Genomic DNA, 19,787 nt, shown 5'->3' with positions numbered 1-19,787 from the left:
AATAATGCTGAGTTAGCATTCATGTAAATGCCATTTGTTAGATAGATTCATACATTTCTGTTGAGTTTATACTTAGGAGTGGAATTACTTTCAATTATGGGTATGCCTAATTTTATTGGGCAAGAAATAGTCAAACAGAATCCCAAAGCAGTTGTAATAATTTTCACTCTGGTCAACAAAGTATGAGAATTCTGGTTGACCTACATTGTCTGTTTCTCTATTTCAGCCATTTTGGATACTATGTTGTATTTTTTTGCATTAGGATTTTAATCTGCATTTCCCCACTGGCTAATGATGACAGGTGCCTAAACATATAATTATATAAACATATAACTATTTTCTGTTTGGGGATATTCTCTTGTGGAGTATCTATTATGATATTCGCCCTTTTTTCTATTGAGTTCTCTTCCTTTTTCTTATTGATTCAAAGGAGTGTTTCCTATGCTCCCTGTAAGAGCCCTGTGTCAGAATATGTATTGAAACTCCCTTCTCTCAGTCTATGGTTTACCTTTTTACTCTCTTAATGGGTTTTGAAGAACTGAAGTTCTTAACTTTGATTTCATTCCATTGATCAATACCTCTCCCCTTGATGGTTATTGCTCTTTGTGTCTTAGGAAGTCATTTCTGGAGGAGGATCTTGTGGAAGTGGCCAGCTCAAGTCTGAGGGATTATTATACATCACGTTACCTACAGCAGCAGACAGCTCAGTTTGTATGCTAAAATTACCCAAGAAACAGCAAGGCAAGAGGTCTGCTTGTGCCTTCTCTATGAAGATATGTGGAAGTAGCAATACAAAAGAAAATCCAGAAGCCCCTGCAAAGTGCATTTTCCAATATTGCTATGAAAGGTGGAGTATAATGTGTAAGAAAGAAAAATACAAATTTGATGAAATGGAAAGTAGTCTATGAGCAGGGTATGAAGGGCTGTAGGCCAGCTAAGGGAAGCAAGGAGCATGATCATAACACCCCAGATATCTTTATGCCTCATCTGCCTTCTTTCCTCTTCTACTTTGATCTCTGCCCATGATCAAATCCACAAATCAAGATATTTCCACCTAAGATATAGCCAAAAAACTGGTGGCAGTGTGATCAAATCCTAGAGTGCTCCCATAAAGATGTCTCACCTGTGAATACAGCCTTGTGATTGTGTCATATCTGATGGCAAAGTTGGCCTAAAGATGGGAGAATCTAACCTGGGTGTGTCTGATTTAATCACAGGAGACCTTTCAGAGGGCTTTTCCATCTGGAGACTGATGTCAGAGAGATATGAAGAGTGAAGGGGATTTGACTTGAAGATGCAGGAGGCCACACAAGAAAGAATTCAAACAATCTTAAAGAGAAAGGCATCCTGGCCAACAACCATCAAGGAAGCCAGGCTGTTAGTCCTATGACTACAAGAGACTGAATTCTGCCCATGACCTCAGTGGGCCTGGAAGTGATGTCCACTCAGAGTCTGCAGATGAAGGCTCAGCTTGGCTCACAGCTTGAGTCCCTCTTTATGATCCCTGGAACAGAGAATGGAGCGACACTGAGCAGGACTTCCAGCCTACAGGACTGTGAATTAATAAACAGATGTTGTTAGAAGCTTCTAAGTGTATGGTAATTTGTTGCACAGTGAGAGACACATAAAATGAGAAGTAATTTGAGTGACAGTGAAGAGTCATCTTATGAGCCAGCAAATGTGAAGATGTCTGAGAAGGATGTTGCCAACTGTGGTCTAAAGGAAAGTGAAGGGATAAAGGGATCATCTAACATTTTCTGGGGGGGAGGGGGGAGAAGTGGAGGAGTAAGAAGACGAATATAAGAAAGAAATCAGGAGCAGGGAAATAGGAGTAGAATGAATGAAACCACATGTCTGTCTGCATGTGAATATATGTAGGACAAGTGCAGGAAGAGTTGGCTGCCCTTACCGAGTTTCATTCCATAATTAGAAAATGATCACATTGTAATCTTTGAAGTGCTCGGAAACTGCAAGTGGTTTCCATGTTGCTTTCAAGGGTGTCACAAGCACGGAGAAAAATCTTATCAGAATCATCTATATTTCTAAATTATCCATTTTCATTTTTAAAGTGAAAAGACACTCTTGTCCTCACTTCATGAACATGGAAATCCATGTGAGAGGACGAGTAACATGTTTCTGGAATTTTAAGCAATTTATTTGACAAGTAATGTTATTGATTAGAAATCCTGAATTCTCGATTGTACAGGTTTATAGTTTATTAAAAATAAAAAGACAATCATGCTTGGTGGTGTGATACAGTGGGAGGTAGCGCATTTTTGAATTGTAATTGTGTAAAGTTATGAGGAAAAAGAAAGCTATTTCAAGAAGGAATATTAGGCATCTCCAGTGCCTTGTCTTCTGTGGAAATGTTTATATTTGTCATTGGTGCACCTGAGCCTTGAGTGCAAAGGCAGGAGGTAGCAAGAGAAGCCAGCCACTCAGCATCTGATCCCGCTTTCCCCACCAGTCCTTCCTGTGTAACAAGTCACTTCTCTAGGTCTCACTTTCCCTGACTCTGGCATTTATTCTTCAGCTCAAAAGAATGATCTTCTCAAGTGCTTTAAAACTTTGGAACAAAAGGCAGCCTCTGGCTGACTTGGCTCATGTAAAAAGAGGTTGTATATAAATTCCCTTAATACCTTTAAAATAGTGTGTGTATCTTTGAAAACCCAAGACAGTATTCCCATAGGGCCACATAGTCCCTAAAGCTACCAAGTCATAATCTCTAAAGAAAGGATATGACATTTGTCACTCTGTTTTCACACAATTTTTTTCCATGATTGCTTCCATGTCCACTCCCACAGCTTTGATATGAACGCAGATTTATATAAGCAGTCATTTGCATAAAATGAAATCAAAAGTCCTAGGTTAATACTATGGTAGGATTAACTTGATAATACTTAGTGTCCTAAGAAGGAGTAGAGTTCAGTGTTACTTATTTTCTGTCTCCTGCTTGAATTTGCAACTGATAATGCCATGTGATCAAAGAAGGAATTTTTATCCAGGTGAGGTGGTATAAGCCTATAATCCCAGTGACTCAGGAGACTGAGGCAGGAGGATCACAAGTTCAAAGCCAGTCTCAGCAATGGCAAGGTGCTAAGCAACTCAGTGAGACCCTGTCTCTAAATAAAATACAAATAGGGCTGGGGATGTGGCTCAGTGGTCAAGTTCCCCTGGGTTCAATCTCCGGTACCCGCCCCCCACCAAAAAAGGAGTTTTCAAAAACAGCTCAGGGATGGATGAACATGGAGGCAGGCTGGCCATCTTTATCCTTAGATTAAAGAGAGGGCTGAATTGTGTCTCCTGCCAGCTGTCTTCCAACTGATGAAATTGTGTAATTGTGTAGGACAGCAGGGACTTTAGAAAATCTGAGTGATCACCCCTTTGGGAGAATAAAATGCATAAATAATTAACTGAAATTCCCTTTTAAAGTAGGGTCAAAAGAAAATGAATGCTGTCTGGATGGGAGTCAACATCCAGAGATAACCTCCACTAATAGAGGATATGATGGTTCAGAAGATAAACAAGAGAGAGTGTAGGAGAACTACAAGAAAAACAAATGAAGCGAAATAGGGAGGGTTACCAGACAGGATGAGTTGGGAGGAAACAACTACTTGGGGACCAGCCAGGGAAAATTTGGCAAGGAGGGGAAGAACATAGGGAAACACACACACACACACACACACACACACACACACACACACAATCACTCAAACCCATAACCTTGTGTGAGGACCAGGTTTGGGTGTGGGGGGATTAGCACTCATGAGAAAAGCAGAAAAGCATCTTATGCAAGGGATGGGACCTTGACTTCTACATTTAAGGCAAGGGAACACCATATGAGGGGTCTGGTCAAAGAAAGGAGCAGAAACCACCATGCAGAAGAAAATAGCCCCAAACAGAAGTGCCAGTGCTCCTGTAGGAGGTCTGTCAACTGAGTCCCCACTTTCTCTCCATCCTTTGAGTTCTCATCCTTATCCTTTCATATCCTTTTTTCAGATTTCAGATTTTTGTCCTGATTTTCCATTCTTTCCTGATACTTTGTCATTTTTTTTTCCACTTTTGATATTTCTTACTCTATCCAATTGCCCCGAGGAGTAGACATTAGAAATAGGATAAAATAAAACACAAAGGTGAAGATATTACATATTATAAATAGCTTATTATTTGCCATGTAATACATAAATGTTCTGTATTCTACATTTTACATGTTCATGTGTAATATTAGCTTAGCAGATGGAGATGGCGTATGCCATTCTTGAGGGTCTCTTATGTTTATCATGAGATATGAATGGACTCTGGATTTGAATTTTATCTTGGCACTTGTGTCTCACAGTTATTTTATTTTTATTTTTTTGGCACCCATTCTCACTAACTTGCCCAGGCTGGCCTAGAACTCCTGGGCTCAAGTGATTTTCCCTGTCAGCTTCCTGCATAGCTGGAACTACAGGCATACACCTCAAACCAGCTAGCATTGTGTGTGTGTATGTGTGGTAAGGCCTCATGCATGCTAGACAAACCCTAAACTATAAACCCAGCACCAATTCCAACCATTTTTAAGACCAACTTAGTAAGAACCTCAGCAACATAGCAAGACCCTATCATAAAATAAAAAATGAAAAGGGCTGGAGAAGTAACTCAGTGGTAAAGTGCCCCTGGATTCAATCCCCAGTACCTTTTTTTTTTTTTAATTTGAGAGAGGGTCTTGCTAAATGGCCCAGGCTGGACTTCACCTTGCCATCCTTTTGCCTCAGCTTCCTGAGTAGCTGGGATTATAGGCATGTGCCACCACACCCAGCTCTGGCTACTATACTTTTAAAGATATCTAACTCTTGCTGGATTTCAGAATATCCATTCCCAAATCTGTATAATTATTATTATTTTGTTATTATTTTGAAAAATTAATTTCATATAGTATAGCATGATGAAACTGTCAAGGTTGTAATCATAAATATAATGATACTTGGTACTTTTAAAGTGACTTGCACTACTAGAGCCTGGATTTCTCAAAGATTCTTGCAAGCTAGGCAAACACTATGAACTAGTGATTTATAGCCCCCCAAAATAAATAAATAAAATATAGAGAATTTAGGAACTTGGGCCAGTGCCTTACAGCAAGTCAGAAATAAAGCTGGAATTTAAGGGAAATATGTTGTACTTGACATTGGATTTCCTGTGCTGGGAAACATTATGAAATAAAGGGGAAAATTATTAATTAGAGTTAGGAGGTATTTAAATCACGTTTATATATTTACCCAATTAAAAGCTAATATTTCATAAGTAATGCCATTTTGAATAGTACTATTAAAAAGAAATGTGGTTTTTGTTTTAATAATTTGCTTTTTGATCTTTCATAATTAAAATCTGTCCATAAAATTATAAATTTTCATTGTTTTAAGTGTAAGAGTGGAGAAAATGAAATGAGCTTAAGGATGACTAATAAACTTGTTTTGTTCAAGTGCAGATTTATTCTGGCAAATTCCATACTAGCTGTCATCTACCTTTTTGGAAAGAAGACAGATTAGTTAAGGTGACATGTACAATTTTCAAGAAGGTTTTAAGTTGCTATTAAAGATAGAGCTGTGTGCTTTATATTTTAAAAGGTGGTTGTGCAACAGTCAGGTATAAGAAATTCAGATTCCTGGGTCTTCTAAGAAGGCAAGCTTGAGGGGAGGTTCCTAGGTTGATGGAATTTTATTGACCAGTCTAGAGACTGATTGAGAAATGAGATATCAAGCTGTTATGAAGGATGAGGAGGCAAAGGAGAGAGTGAGTAGGGATTAGGGATCTGGAACTTAATCTGGTATTTGCTCTAAAATTATGTCAGAGCCAGAGGCATAAAAACAACCAATTAAAATAGACTTTTGATATCCCACCTGTCACTTTCCACCTACACTCATGAATTCTAGACTGCATATGTAAAGTTCTGTGTCTTTTTGCAACCCACAAGTCTTAACAGCAGGGTGTATTGATGTTGGTTTGAATTTTTCATCCTGTACTGTCTGAGTGGCTTTCAGTGAGGCACTTCACCTCTGTGGGCCCAAGTTTGTCTTCTATACAAGGGGGATCACCTTAACGCCCCATACAATTGTCACTTCATTTAAGTGAGATACTGGATCTGGCAGAGGTGCTTTGTAAACTATAAAGTACAGTGGAAATGTAGTTCTCTCTTCAGTAAACAGATGATTCTCAGTGTCCTTCCATCACATGTACCCTGATGCCTCCTCGCCTGGCCTCCCTTTTGCGTCTAGTAGCAAACTCCAGAGTGATCTCTTCTAGAAGCTACAAAACACATCTGTCACCAGGGCCAGCTTAATGGGAAGCTGTCATAGACTCTTTACTCAGTGACTGTATGCTGAATTTAATGTCTGCTCTCATCTTTATATTCTTAGGAATTTTTGAACAAGGAGCTTGCATTTTTATTTTGCACTGGGCTATACAAATTGGATAACTAATGTTGCCCATCATTTCTTTCTAATTTATAACAAAATATCTAACTTTAAATTCCTTGGAATTTGCTTTATTTTTATCATCACTTTGATTATCTTTATATAGTCAATAATCTAAATTAAAATTTCTGATGAAAATTGTATATGTAGGCTGGGTACGGCTCATCCCTGTAATCCCAGTGGCTCATGAGGTTAAGACAGGAGGATTGTGTGTTCAAAGCCAGTCTCACCAATGGTGTGGTGCTAAGCAGCTCAGTGGAACCCTGTTCCTAAATAAAATACAAAATAGGGCTGGGGATGTGGCTCAGTGGCCAAGTGCCCCTGAATTCAATCCCTGGTACCAAAAAAAAAAAAAAAAAAAAAGAATTATGTATGTTTATAGAGAGACTGCATTCTACATAAAGTAGAAAATAAAATACTAATTCAATGGTTAGAATCTGCTTTCCTTCTAGACCATCAATATTCTGAATTTATGGCGGAAATATGTCTTATATTCCTAACACGTTCCTGGCACGAGGCAGATTGTCAAGAGAGGATAGTGGAATGAGTGAACTATATCACGTACAGTGTATCATCTATTGTGAGAGAAATTCTCTGGATGATAAAAACATCTTTATAGGGTGATTTATGGTTTTATTTCATTCAGTGTGCTTTATAGTACCTAAGAGTATTTGACTTTCAAAAAGTTGCAGCTCTTCAAATTCTTTTGGTGTATCCCATTAAAACAGATCCTCTAGAGAAACAAATCAAATATATTTTATATTGGGTTCCTAATTATAATACTGTAGGGTCAAACCTACATTTCTAAGAAAAGTTAGGTTGTTTGACTTTGTTGGGTGTGTCATTTGATAATAAAAAATGTAGAAATGTAGACTTTTATGTGTGTGTGTGTGTGTGTGTGTGTGTGTGTGTGTGTGGTGCCAAGGAATGAACCTAGGATCTGGGATAAGTGTTCTACCACTGAGCTATATCCCAATGCTCGAGCAATTTATAATTTGTTCTCAATTACAAGGAAAGTTAGTTTACCTAAGATGGATGTCAGCTATACATTTGGGTGTGGTGGGAATCTCTGCAGGGGTAGATAGGTAGTGGCAGATAGGAATGGAGAATGTGTATGAATTAATCTATTTCTGCATAAAAGTTGGCCATAAAATGTGCCCATCTAGGAGAACATTTGTCTTTCACGCAGGAATCTGGCAGCAGTTTAATCAAGTCATTCTGTATTTGAGTCTCTCACAAGGTTGTAGTCAGGCTATTGGATGGGCCATTGGGCCACCCAAGGGTCCACAGATATGGGTCCTTGCCTTCATTAGAGTGAGTGACCAAGAGAAAGCAAGACAGAGGTTGTGAAAACTTTTATAATTATAATCTGGCCTCCAGATTATAATTCTCTCATTCTCATTATAACACTCTCATTCCTGTGTTCTGTTGGATACAACCACCAACCCTGATCCAGTGTGGGAGGGAACCATGCAAACGTGATGATGTTGGGAGGGAGGAATATCAGTGGAGCTATTTTGGAGGCTGGCTATCACAGAATTAGGTGTCCATGGGCTTATTCCTGAATTCTATCTGAGTCCCCAGTGTTTGGCTTTTTGGAACAGAGAGTAAATCAAAGGCATGAACATTTATCAGACATCTACCCTGGTTATTTTGATTCAAACCCCAAATGACCGAGAGAGGTAAGTGTCATTTTCTTTCTACAGAAGTAGATTTTGAACCCAAGGTTGTTTTTATCCAAGGCACACAGTATTTTCATAAGACACTCCACCACCAGCACTGTCATTGTTACAGTGATTCAGGTGAACCCTGTGAAAAACAGGCAGGACTCTCTGGTGACTCAGATGGGAGGAGGAAAGCACACTGTGTAACTAGCTTGGAGCCACTGGATAAACTTCCTCCTTTCTATTCATAGGCCTAGAAGGAGACTTTGACCCTCATAAAGGCACAGCTGTCCAGAAGCTCCACCTGACCCTTCATCTCAGGATCCACCCATGGGAACCAGGACCTGGCATGAGATGTCTCAGGAGTACCCTACAAGAAAGGGGAGGAAGGGCTCATCTCTGCCCTTTTCAGATGGTGTCAGTATTGGCTCTCACCCACCTTAAGTGAAAGAGTGATTTCTCTTATGGTGGTGAGAGTGGCAGGTAATAAAAGAGATGACAGTTACATAGACAAGGTTAAAGGGGGGACCATGTCATCAGTGGAAAATGAAAACAAAGAGGTATTTGGTCCTTAGACGGTGTGATATAGAAGAATCTGGACAGCCAGGTTTGAATTCTATTCTACTCCTCGATTTCTGACTTAGAGCAGTACAGGTAAGCTCAAGGTCTTCCCTATCAATGTGGTGATGATGTCCCTCTCACTAGAACACTGTATGAATGGAGGGACCATTAATTACTACTATGGGTAGCATATGTAGGTGCTACATAGACTGCAGTATATGAATCAGGGTTCTGATAGGAATAGAACATAAATCTAATTATAGGAGGGAATTTTTAGATTGGTTTACATGATCATAAGGTAGACAATCTCACAATGGCTGCCTGTGTGCAGGAGAGCCAGGAAGCCAGAAGTTGCTCAGTCTAAGAAGCTGGGAGCTTCACAACAAGAGGGATCAGTGATGCAGCCTCAGTTCAAGATCGAAGACCTGCAAGTCCTCTGGAAAGTTTCTGGTGCAAGTCATGTTCAAAAGGTGAAGAATATGGAATCAGATATCTGGGGGTGACAATAGCAGCAAAAAAAAAAAAAATCACACCTGGTTAAGAAGATTTGATCGCACATAGCTTTGCCTTTTCTCCCCCTTCCCCTTCCACCCCATTCAGCACAAGTCTTCCTCACTCAGTTTACCCACCTACCTTCCAATAGTTTGGAAGCATCCTCTCAAACATACCCAGAGGGATGCTTTACCTGTTTTCTGGGTGTTTCTCAATCCAGTCAAGATGACAACCAATATTAACCATCTCGAGGTTAACCATCAATGTAGTGACATTTATTAAAACAGGTTATTTCTCCAAGAAAAGATTTCTAGGGATTGCAACTATGTAAATACCACTTTTCATTCTTAGGTAGACTCCCTTTAATGGTGAGGTATTTATTTATGTAAGCATGCAGACCACATCCTTAGTTACATCATGGGAGAGCAGCTGTGAACTAGGCAGCTGTAGTAAATGTTTCCTAGAGTTGGAGAGAGAGAGAGAGAGAGAGAGAGAGAGAGAGAGAGAGAGAGAGAGAGAGAAAGGAGAAAACAAGAGCAAGTTGAAATAATATTATTTTCTGCTATAGTGATAACAAGCTGGAAGAAACTGGGAATAATGGCAGTGTGTGGGGGAGCAGAGGTATGTATATATGGTACAAACTAAAGCTGAGACAGATGCTCCAATGTACTGATACATTTGAAGGCACTTTGTGAGCATATGCTGTGCATATTATCATCAGGGGCTCACCTTGAGTTATCAGTGTGTCAGAGGCAGAAAAGAGGAGAGTGGAACACAGAGTTCTGACTCCCATCCCTGGGCTTTCCCCACTCCACTTCCCTGTGGGGAATATGCATGCCACGTCTCTCTTCTGACATTTCCTGGTTATTTAGACATTAGCTCCAGCACAGCCTGCACAGGTCTAGTGCCTTGTGGGAGAAAGTCAGTTAATTAAAGTCCCCTCATGCCATTTTTCATCACTTCTCTATGATTTTCATAATAAGGTGAAATCATCAAAGAGAAGCCAAGATTGCTCCGTGGAGAGATGGTGGGGGAGGAGAGATTCAGCCCTTAAGAGAAAAGCTCAGGAGGGTGGAGATTTGAGCCAACAAGAGCTGGGCCTGAGAGCATTGCAAAGCTGCCTCTGGAGAGGGACAAGGAATATTTGTGGGGTATGTGCTCGGGGCGGAGGATGGGGTATGTGATCAGCAGACCAAAAGGAATTCTCTTCAGTTTCATTTTCACTCTGTATGTGGAGTAGAACAGCATTGTTTAAAAAGATTGATAGATTAATTATAAATAGATCTATCTACTTATCTAATTACCTACATACATAATATAATAATAAAGAAAACTACAAACTTCCCAGGGAAGAGGGTTGAAAATTTGTCACAACTGCTTTCTGGCTATGCCTGAATATTTTAGAGATTTTGGTTTAAACTAAAGGTAACAAAGGTAACAAAAGGTAACAAAAATGCATAAGTTTATGCTATAATATTGGTTTAGTTTTCATCAACTGATATTTGTATTCTACATTATAGAAAATAGGTTAAAATATGAACTTATGAACACATGACACCAAAGAATATTTCCAGTATGAACAAGGTAGAGTACCTGCATCAACCACTTTTATGTTTATGACATCATTCTAGTTTGATTATGGAGGCCAGGTGAAGACAATTTTTTACAAAATTTCCTCAATTTAGAGCTATTCTTTATACTGCCAATTTTGGGGGCATGCCAGAGGAAAACATAGCAAGAGAAGGCCCAGTGTTAACCTAGTGTAGAGTATGCATTCCATTCTCTAGTCTACATCATCTGTAGGTTATGTTTTCTGGGACTGTAATCTGTGTTTAAGTAAAAATATAGGAATTGGAGATTAGGTCATTATTCTCTTTGTTTGCTCACTGTAAACAAACCATAAAATAATTCAAACTACAATATCTTTGTCTCTCTGCAGGTTCATCTGTCTGAGCACATGAATCATGCTCTCACCCTTCACCTTACCTTGCCAGAGCAATATGAATTTAATGGCGTCCAGATGTCTTGGACAGATTTGCTTCCATCACTGTACCTTACACTAACAGTAAAGATAAGGCCTTGATAGTTCTTTTTATTTCTTAAACTCAAAGTTGATTAATCCATAAGGGCAAAGTGTTTCCAAAACATATATTAAGAAAATAGATGGATGTTACATTTCAATCAAATGGGCAATCCCAGGAGAATTTTAGGAAGGTTTTGGAGATTGGGGAACTGAGAAAATAATATATATTTATCAATAGAACTTTTGTAGCTTACCTACAAGACATTTCAAATATTTGTCCTCAAAACAAGAATGATTGCCTAGCACATCTTGTTCTGATTCATAAATGTGAGTTTTGGGAGGTGGAGACTCACATGAGATAGGACTCTACCTAGGGTTCCCCAGATGGCAAGGTGCTATCACCTGCAGTAAATTCTAATTCCATAGCAATGGTCATCTCTCCTTAGGGTTTATCCTCCTGGGGTGCACAAAGCTCTCCTCTGGTCTGCCTGAAGGGCTTCTCTAAAGAGAAGATGGAGTGGTCCCCAAAGAGTGAGGCCCTGTCAGGGAGATTCTGCATCCCAAACATGACAGAGATGGTTTACAAGAGTCTCCTGGAAGACATTTTCTTTGTCTTTCAGGAAGATTAAGCTTCATCCTCCCTGTGGCTAAGCATGATCTGGTGCCTAAGTGCTAGACAGTGAGATGTAAACAGAAATGGTGGTCAGCTTCTGAGCACCTTTCCTGAGGGACAGCCATTGATGTCTTTGAGTCCTCTCCTCCTTTGTTTCTTCCCCACTTTATAGACTAGAAGTTGGAATACACTAGAGATGGTGGAGACGGACACTCAAGCTGGATTCTCAAGGACTTTCTGAAACTGCCATCACAGCTCTGCGTTTGCTATAAACCTTGATTTCTTTTAGGTGAGAGAGAAATATATTTTTCATCTTTGGAAGCAGTTTCTTGATCCATGTCAGTAGGTGACCAAGTTCTCCCAGGTATCCTTCAGGACCAGCTACTCTTCGTAGCTGTTAATTCATAATGATGAATAACATGTGAGCAACTTCTTAAGATTCTTTTTTCTCCTTATTTCTAAGACGAGTTAAGTGAACTTCATAGAATTCAAAATGGGTTCTGCCCTTTGAAATAGTATAAAGGGAGAGTTAAGCATGATACAAATAATCCAAGTGGATATGCTTAAAAGAGGTCAGAGGAAGCAGGAAAGAGTCCAAGATTCTCTAATTATCCAAAATTTATTATACAAAATTTATAAAGAGAGCAGATGGGAAAGGTAGAGACCCTATTCAGAAAAGATAAGCTCATCGAAGATTGTTGGCATAATGGCAAAACCCCAGTTCACTGCAAGTTTTGCTATTTCTTACACTCAAGGACTTTTGTACCAATTAGAGCAGAAATGGTTCTGTCTCAGTTTTTCTGAGATGTTGACTTGTCATTGAACTCTCAGCCTCAGTTGACACCTCATCCTTGACTGGAAACCTCTCTTATACTTCATTTAGCACAGGGGGTGGGAAGCCACAGCTCATAGACCCAATCATGGTCTAAGGGTTAAGAATGCTATTTATATTCTTAAATGGTTCAAAAAATTAAGAGGAAAATAACATTTTGTGACAAGAAAATTACATGAGACTAACACTTCAATGTCTATACGTAAAGTTATATTTGCATATAGCCATGGCTGTTCATTACACATTGTGTATGGCTGTTTTCACACTATGATGGCAAAGTTACATAGCTCAACATAGCCTGCGTGGCTCACAGAGACTCAGGTAGTCATTATCTGGCCCTTTACAGAGACAGCTTACCAACCTCAGATCTAGCACTATACGCCATCTTGGTTTTGGAATTCAGAAATAAAATCCTAAAATTTGAGAGTAGAAAGAGGATTTAGAAAGTCCCTGTTGACATCTCTGATTCATATCTAGCTAAGGCCAGCAGACTTATTTTTTTTGTGCAGTTATTTCATTCTTAGATATTTATTTAATATCTAAATGTTGTAGTAGATATTTACTTAATTATTTACTTTAAATGTTTAGTTAAGAGGAAATGGTCTGATGTTCACTGGTCTTAATTCTATTGAGCATGACCAAGGATTGCCACATAATAAGTGCTTTAAGATATTTAATAATTTAACACTTACTTAGCATTTACTATATGACAGGATTGTTCTAAATACTTGACAAGTGACTCATAGAATATACTGAAAGGTCAGAGAACACTTTACAGAGATAGATACTGAGGTACATAGAGGTTACAAATTTACCAAGTACACATAGCTTGTCGGAGGCAGAGTTGGGATTACAACCCAGTTTGACTTTGGAATCCAGGATTTCTGTTGCTCCATATATTTAAGAGTGCATGAATAAACATTTAATAGCTGCAGTCTTTCAAATATGTGAAGATAACTACCAAATTCCTAGAAAAAAATACATTTATAGAAATTCCAAAAGCTAATACTTACAGAGTATTATACTCTATATAATACTTACAGAGAAACACAAGAGAATAAAGTCTTACAGTACTTTCTGCTTTCTCTAACTAATCATTCTAGGTACCCACAGAATGGTAAGGGGTTTGAAAACCACTTAGTATAAAAAGAGATTGAAGCCTTTAGGATATTTAACCTGGAGAAGAGAACTCCTGTTAGGAAAATATGGGAGCAGTTCTAGGCTTTCCATGGCATCCATACAGCCAGAGGATGCAAGGACATTTTTCCCAGAACCTACTTTCAGAATAAAGAGACATACTTTCTAGAAGCTTCCAGGAAAACTGTTTTAGGCAAAGTCCCTCAAAAACCAGATACCAAGATGAGATTTTTATCTGCTGGGCTTTCATGGAGAAAAACATGTATGGATGCAAACAGGGAGCTGGGAAGGCTGGCAGAGCAGTCAGACGATGAGGGAATGCTGACGTGGAGTGAAGGAAAGAGGGCAAGAGGTTGGTGGAAGTGCTTGTACTGTGTGGTCTAAGCACAGTCTTAAGGGAATTCTTTAGCCAACATCAGCTGACTTAGAAATGTTGTCTCCCAGGAACCAACCTGTGTTCATATTCCTTCAGATCCATAAACTTGGGGATGACTGCCAGACTGCAGCACCTGGGCCCTTGATCAGTTGTGCCACAGGAATGAATAGGAGGATAAGGTTTCAACAGGAGGAGTCTTGATTTGGTGCTTGCTTCTCTGTATGGCAGGGGTCTTACAGTAAACAGGTTTGATTGGCATTTTGGCAATCAAATCTCTGGGAGTCTCCACGGCTACACTAGAACTTGAGCAGGAGCTAGAACAGGGTGCCAACCTGAAGTAAGCAATCTCAAACTAGGGGTTTCCATCTGGGAGTTCTTACAACTGGGCTTCCCTGCCTAATGGCTTCAACATCACTCAATTCACACACAGCTCAGTTCACATATGGGTCAGGATGGCTTCCGGCATACGAGGACATTAAAGTCTTAGGGGGTTAAGAAATCTTCCTGAGAACACAACAGGTAAGTAGGTGGCTGGTTGATTGCAAAGTTATAGCATCTCCTCCACTTCAAATTCTTACTATGGCCATCTCTCTTCCAGCTTGCTTCAACAAAGCATTTTAGATTTGCTTTTCAGGGCTTCTTCTCTTCTGGGTGAGACTGGGAGAGCTTTGTGTCCTCTTAGGTACTGTATTAATGCATTCCACCAACACCGGCTTGAGATGGCAACTGAAGGCTCTTGAGGCTGGCACAACACCAACCAGAAGGTCAGGTTGTCCTTAATGTCCAATAATTGCAGGTAGCCAAATACAGTACAGTGCTCAGGAATAACAGCACTTGGCTGACCTCATAAGGAAAACTGTTTAATGTATCCATTTTGGTTGCTTAGTTATATGCTGATACACACCAAGATCATGTGAAGCTGGCATTTTAGGGAGCCAACGGAAAGACAGACAATGACCAAAATAACAAGGGCGGTGGAGAGAGTTTCAAGGGTCATCTCAGTGACAACTCAGACAAAGTAATCTTTACTGTGGGTTTGCCCTAATTTAAGGAGTACAAATTAACAACACAGATAAGTAAAGAAGTGAGTATGTATTGAAAAGAAAAGGCATAATGAATTTACAGAAGGATTCAGTGTAAGAGCCCCTTAAATATCAATGAAGTGCATTTAAAATATAATTCATTATATATAATATCATTTACTATTGTTTTCAAGAGTACAACCATTGGGTTAAGGGCTGTTCACCTATGCTTTGAAAAAAATACAATTCAAATAACTTCCACAAGAAGTTTAATACATTTTCTTATGTCTTTAATACATTTTTTTATGTCTGTACATTCAAGAATATTCATGAAGGCTTTATTATGTACAAGACACACTACTGAATTCTAAGACACTGACTTGGTAGATCTGGGATGAGGCCAAATTATGCATTCCTAACAAGTTCCCAGACCACACTGGGTAGAAAGGGCTTCTAGAGATTCAATTAGAAAAGGTGAGGCTCTGAGTGTCAGAGCCCAATACCACTGTAGGTTGAGTCAGGGAAGGATGCTGTTCCCATCCGATAGATGGGTCTCTGGCAACAGCACCTGCACCAGCACAATCACAGCATGCCCTTGGCTTCCGTTGCTGCTGCTGGTCAGTGGGTTTTGCAGTCCCTGAAGCTGGAGTGAATTCCTATTTGCAGGAATCTTTGTAGTCTCAAAGACATGAGTGAGAGCGGATATCTTCTTTCTGCCTCTGTAGTGAGAGGCAGGCTGTGCTTCCCACAATGACTCACCATAGGAAAAATTGATCTTCCTCAAACCTGGAAGGAAGATCAGAACTGGACAGCCGAAATATGATAATGTCTACTATAAAAATTATGTCAACTTATATATATATATATAAACTCCACTTATTGATGTGGCTCACCAATACATGATCCACTATACAGAGATAAACTTCCCAGGAACCCATGCAGTCACATGGCTTTAACCTTGGACGTGCCAATCTTCCTCCAACCTTGAATAGAAGGAACAGATATTCTGCATTAACACGTCATGCTAATATGGGCTCTTCCTTATTTGCAGTAAAAAACATTTTACATTCCAATTCTCATTTGCTTTATTTTTCTTTTTACTGAATTTTTTTTCTTGTGTTAGGGAATATATCTCTGGATTTAGTTTATGAGGATCAATCAAATCCCAGAAGCATTCAGTTCATCCTCATGATGGGATTTCCAGGGCTATTTCTCCAATATTAAAAGATAAAGGTAAATCTTATGCTGCAGTTAAGAAGAATGAGAAATGTCAAAGTGTACACCGGTTTGTTCCCCTTTTAGGATCACTATCCCCATCCAAATTGTAAGCTGGCTTTCATTAAAATGTGACATTTATCTTTCCAAAGTGAATTTGTCTTCCTCTGATAAGAAGAGAAAAAATGTCACTATTTGCTGCTAAATAAATAAATATAGGAACAGACACATGATTATTTTAATGAAAACCATAATTTGAAAACAATATCTTTCTTAAATGTACAGTACACTAATAGAGGCAAAAATTGGCATAAGAATTCAAATAAATTCTGGGCTGGGGGTGTAGCTCAGTGGTAGAACATGTGCTTGATCCAGCAGCACAAAAAAAATAATTAAATAAATTCTATCATGTTCCAAGAAGATATGGACAAAGATGCTTATCAAAATTATAATATAGACTTTTGTTTCCACATACTGTCTCTCATTGCTAGTCAGTGAGGGGCAGGAATCATAAACAGGCATTTTCTATGTAGGAAAGAAGATAGTATGTTTAGACTGTTGGGTTAGACAGAGAAAAGGGATCCAGGAGACTCAATCACCTGACTGAATTATCCACTATTGAATCAAGTATATAACAGCACATCAATTAGGGGTCCAATATGTGAAGCAGGCACAAATTCTCAGGGGATGAACAGATTGCCCCAGACCAGGCCTGACATCATAGGACAGGCAGAGAACTTGTGTTCTCTTTTCATGTCTGGACAAACAAAAGACTTAGCTCATATTATTTTAAAACTAACAATGGGGATCTTCAACATTTACTTCACAAATACAGCAAATTGGAAGTGCATTGGTCTGGAGGCCAGTCCCAGGGCCTAATTTTAATTCTGTTTCTGACACTCTTTCCTCATCTGAAGAATGAGAAGTTTGGAATAAATGACCATAATGATTTTTCTTTCTTGGCATGTCAATCAAAAGACTAAAATGATTTCTGTCTACGACATGCTCTGTTAGAAGGAGAGGGATGGGATTAGGAAAGAACTTTAGAGGTGGGGGAAATGAAAAACTTGAAGAAACACCTAGAGAAAGATGAGAACTGTGGAGAGGTCTTCAGTAGGTAGTTAATAAGAGGAACTCCATCCCCTGGAGCTGTGGACTAAGGAAGAGTCTTTGACTTAATCATTAAGCCCATCTGATTGTTCCCAGCAGCTAATATCTGTTTCTTGAGTAGCTTTATTCTGAATGAGATAGTTACAGCAACTCACCAGGAGGTGAAATGATTTTTTGGTGACTAGCAGAGATAGCCAGAATACTATCACTCCAGGAGCAAGATATGAATCTAGTTTAATATTGGACTTCATCATTGATCTTGAAGGTTCTCTCTTGAGTAAAGGACCCCAAATCAGTGCATTTGGAACCATAAAATGTGATTCAGAACCCAGGAGGAGATATGCATCAAATTCTTATATACTTAAACCGAAGATTAGCCACTATCATGGAAATATCTTAATGAAGGTGGCTGGCCTTTTGTTTTTCTACAAACAACATGTTGGAAAAGGAAAAGAGAGAGACTGGGTTTAAGAAAAGAATTTTTTTTTAAGTTCCCTGGTAATTGAAAATTGGCTGCATTTATTTTCTGATTTGGGTTTTTCTTTTTTGGCTTGAACTGTGAAAAGGAGCAAGCAGAAAGAAATTTTATTCTGCTTTGACACTGAACACAGTAGCTACACATAACGCTTTTTAAAGTCCTACCATATGCCCATATATCACACACATAATTTAGCATGTACAAAAACTCTGAGAGTCTGATGGTATAACCCTTGTTTTGGATGGTGATCTGAATAGGAATTTTGAGGTGTAGGGGAGATCCTCAGAAGTTACGAATGAGTTCGGCTAAGGTCTCTTCACTTCAAGTCAGATGTGCTTAGAGCTGCTACTCAGCTTCTGGAATCATCTGGTAGGCAGCTTGGCTGTGAAAGGAGTATATTTGGCTCAACTGCAGATCAAGACACCAACCAGCAACAGCCTAAAAACAGAGACTTGCCCAGCCCTAAGGGTATCAATGTGTTTTGGGACTACAGCCTTACAATTGTCCCTTCTGGAACAGTGTTACACACCTCACAGCTTACTGGTTGAATAAATGAGTGAATGCGCTTGCCTCTTTGTCTGCAAGAATTGACTATGACTGACGATACAGAAGTATTTCCCCAAAGAGTGAATCTTCCTAAACACAAAAACCTGAAATGTTAATATTCTGAATTGGTCTCTTTGTCTTGTTTTCTAGAAACGAATTTCAATGTCATCCTGTAACTTGGGTCTATTCAAGTTCCGAGAACTGCAATATAACAGTAAATGGCCAAGTTGATTGTCTTGAGTTCATTGACCTGTGGAAAGGAGACTTTTGGGGGGACTTGGGGGGATGAGCCTATGTACTCTTGTGTCATTTATCAGAATTACCAAAAGAAAAAGTAGGATGCAAGTTAACACTTGTCTGTCAGTAGGTAAACCTTGAATTATTTGCTAAGTAGGAAAGTATGTTAAAAACAATTCTTTTAAAAAAAAGATTTTATGTGCTGTAGGTAGCTTTATACATTATCAAGTAGCAGCAGACTCTCTTTCTTCTAAATCAAAGTCATCAAAGTATTCAGAGTGGAACAGAACTAGAATTATCAGCATTCACTTTCCCAACTGTAAGATGTTTTGAACCCTAGATAAGAGTGGAGCTTAAGATGAAAATGGTACCTACAATAGGTTAAAGATTTTAAATTTGGAAAAAAAAAAGACCTAACAAATCTGCAACTATAGACTATTAGAAACAAGTGCCAATCATGGAAGGATAAGGTGAAAACAATACAGCGTGTCACTATAGCAGAGACTGTCATAAAATATGGCAATAGATGGAGTGGCTCTCCAGCCTTGTACCTGTATCCACAATATTCCACATATACATCATGCTCTTATCCAGAAGATGAAGGACATAATGAGAATCACAGATGCAGAGCTATATTTGTTGGCACAGGAAAATGTCCAAACATATTGCTGACTGGAAAAGCCAGATTCTAGGACATTATGTAGAATTACATCTATATGTGCACATTCATAGAGAGATGTCTCCAAGGATATTCAGCAAAATGTAAATGGAGGGTGGGATTTCAAGTGATTTCTACGTTGTTTGTACTTTTCTGTATAAGCAATTTGATTGTGTGTGTGTGTGTGTGTGTGTGTGTGTGACTGGAAATTAAACCCAAGGCCCTGCACATGCTAGGCAAGTGCTCTAGTAGAGAGTTATATCCCCATCCCCCACCCCCTTTTTATTTTATTTTTCAGAGAGGGTGTTTCTAACTGGCCTAGCGTAGCCTCAAATTCTTGATTCTCTTGCCCCAGCCTTCTGAGTAGCTGGGAG

The 19,787-nt window shown here is 39.1% G+C and overlaps 1 long non-coding RNA gene across 1 annotated transcript; it reads left to right on the top strand.

The window, feature by feature from the left end:
* Positions 1–354: 354 nt before the first annotated feature.
* Positions 355–1,583, top strand: LOC114084229 (uncharacterized). Its single transcript, XR_003581288.1, has 2 exons — positions 355–847; positions 1,218–1,583. It is a non-coding gene; the product is annotated as an uncharacterized lncRNA (long non-coding RNA).
* The last annotated feature ends 18,204 nt before the right edge of the window (positions 1,584–19,787 follow it).

The sequence above is a fragment of the Marmota flaviventris genome, chromosome 3 (genome assembly GCF_047511675.1).
Source record: "Marmota flaviventris isolate mMarFla1 chromosome 3, mMarFla1.hap1, whole genome shotgun sequence".
In the NCBI taxonomy this organism is placed as follows: domain Eukaryota; kingdom Metazoa; phylum Chordata; class Mammalia; order Rodentia; family Sciuridae; genus Marmota; species Marmota flaviventris.
This window is presented reverse-complemented; position numbering and strand designations above follow the sequence as displayed.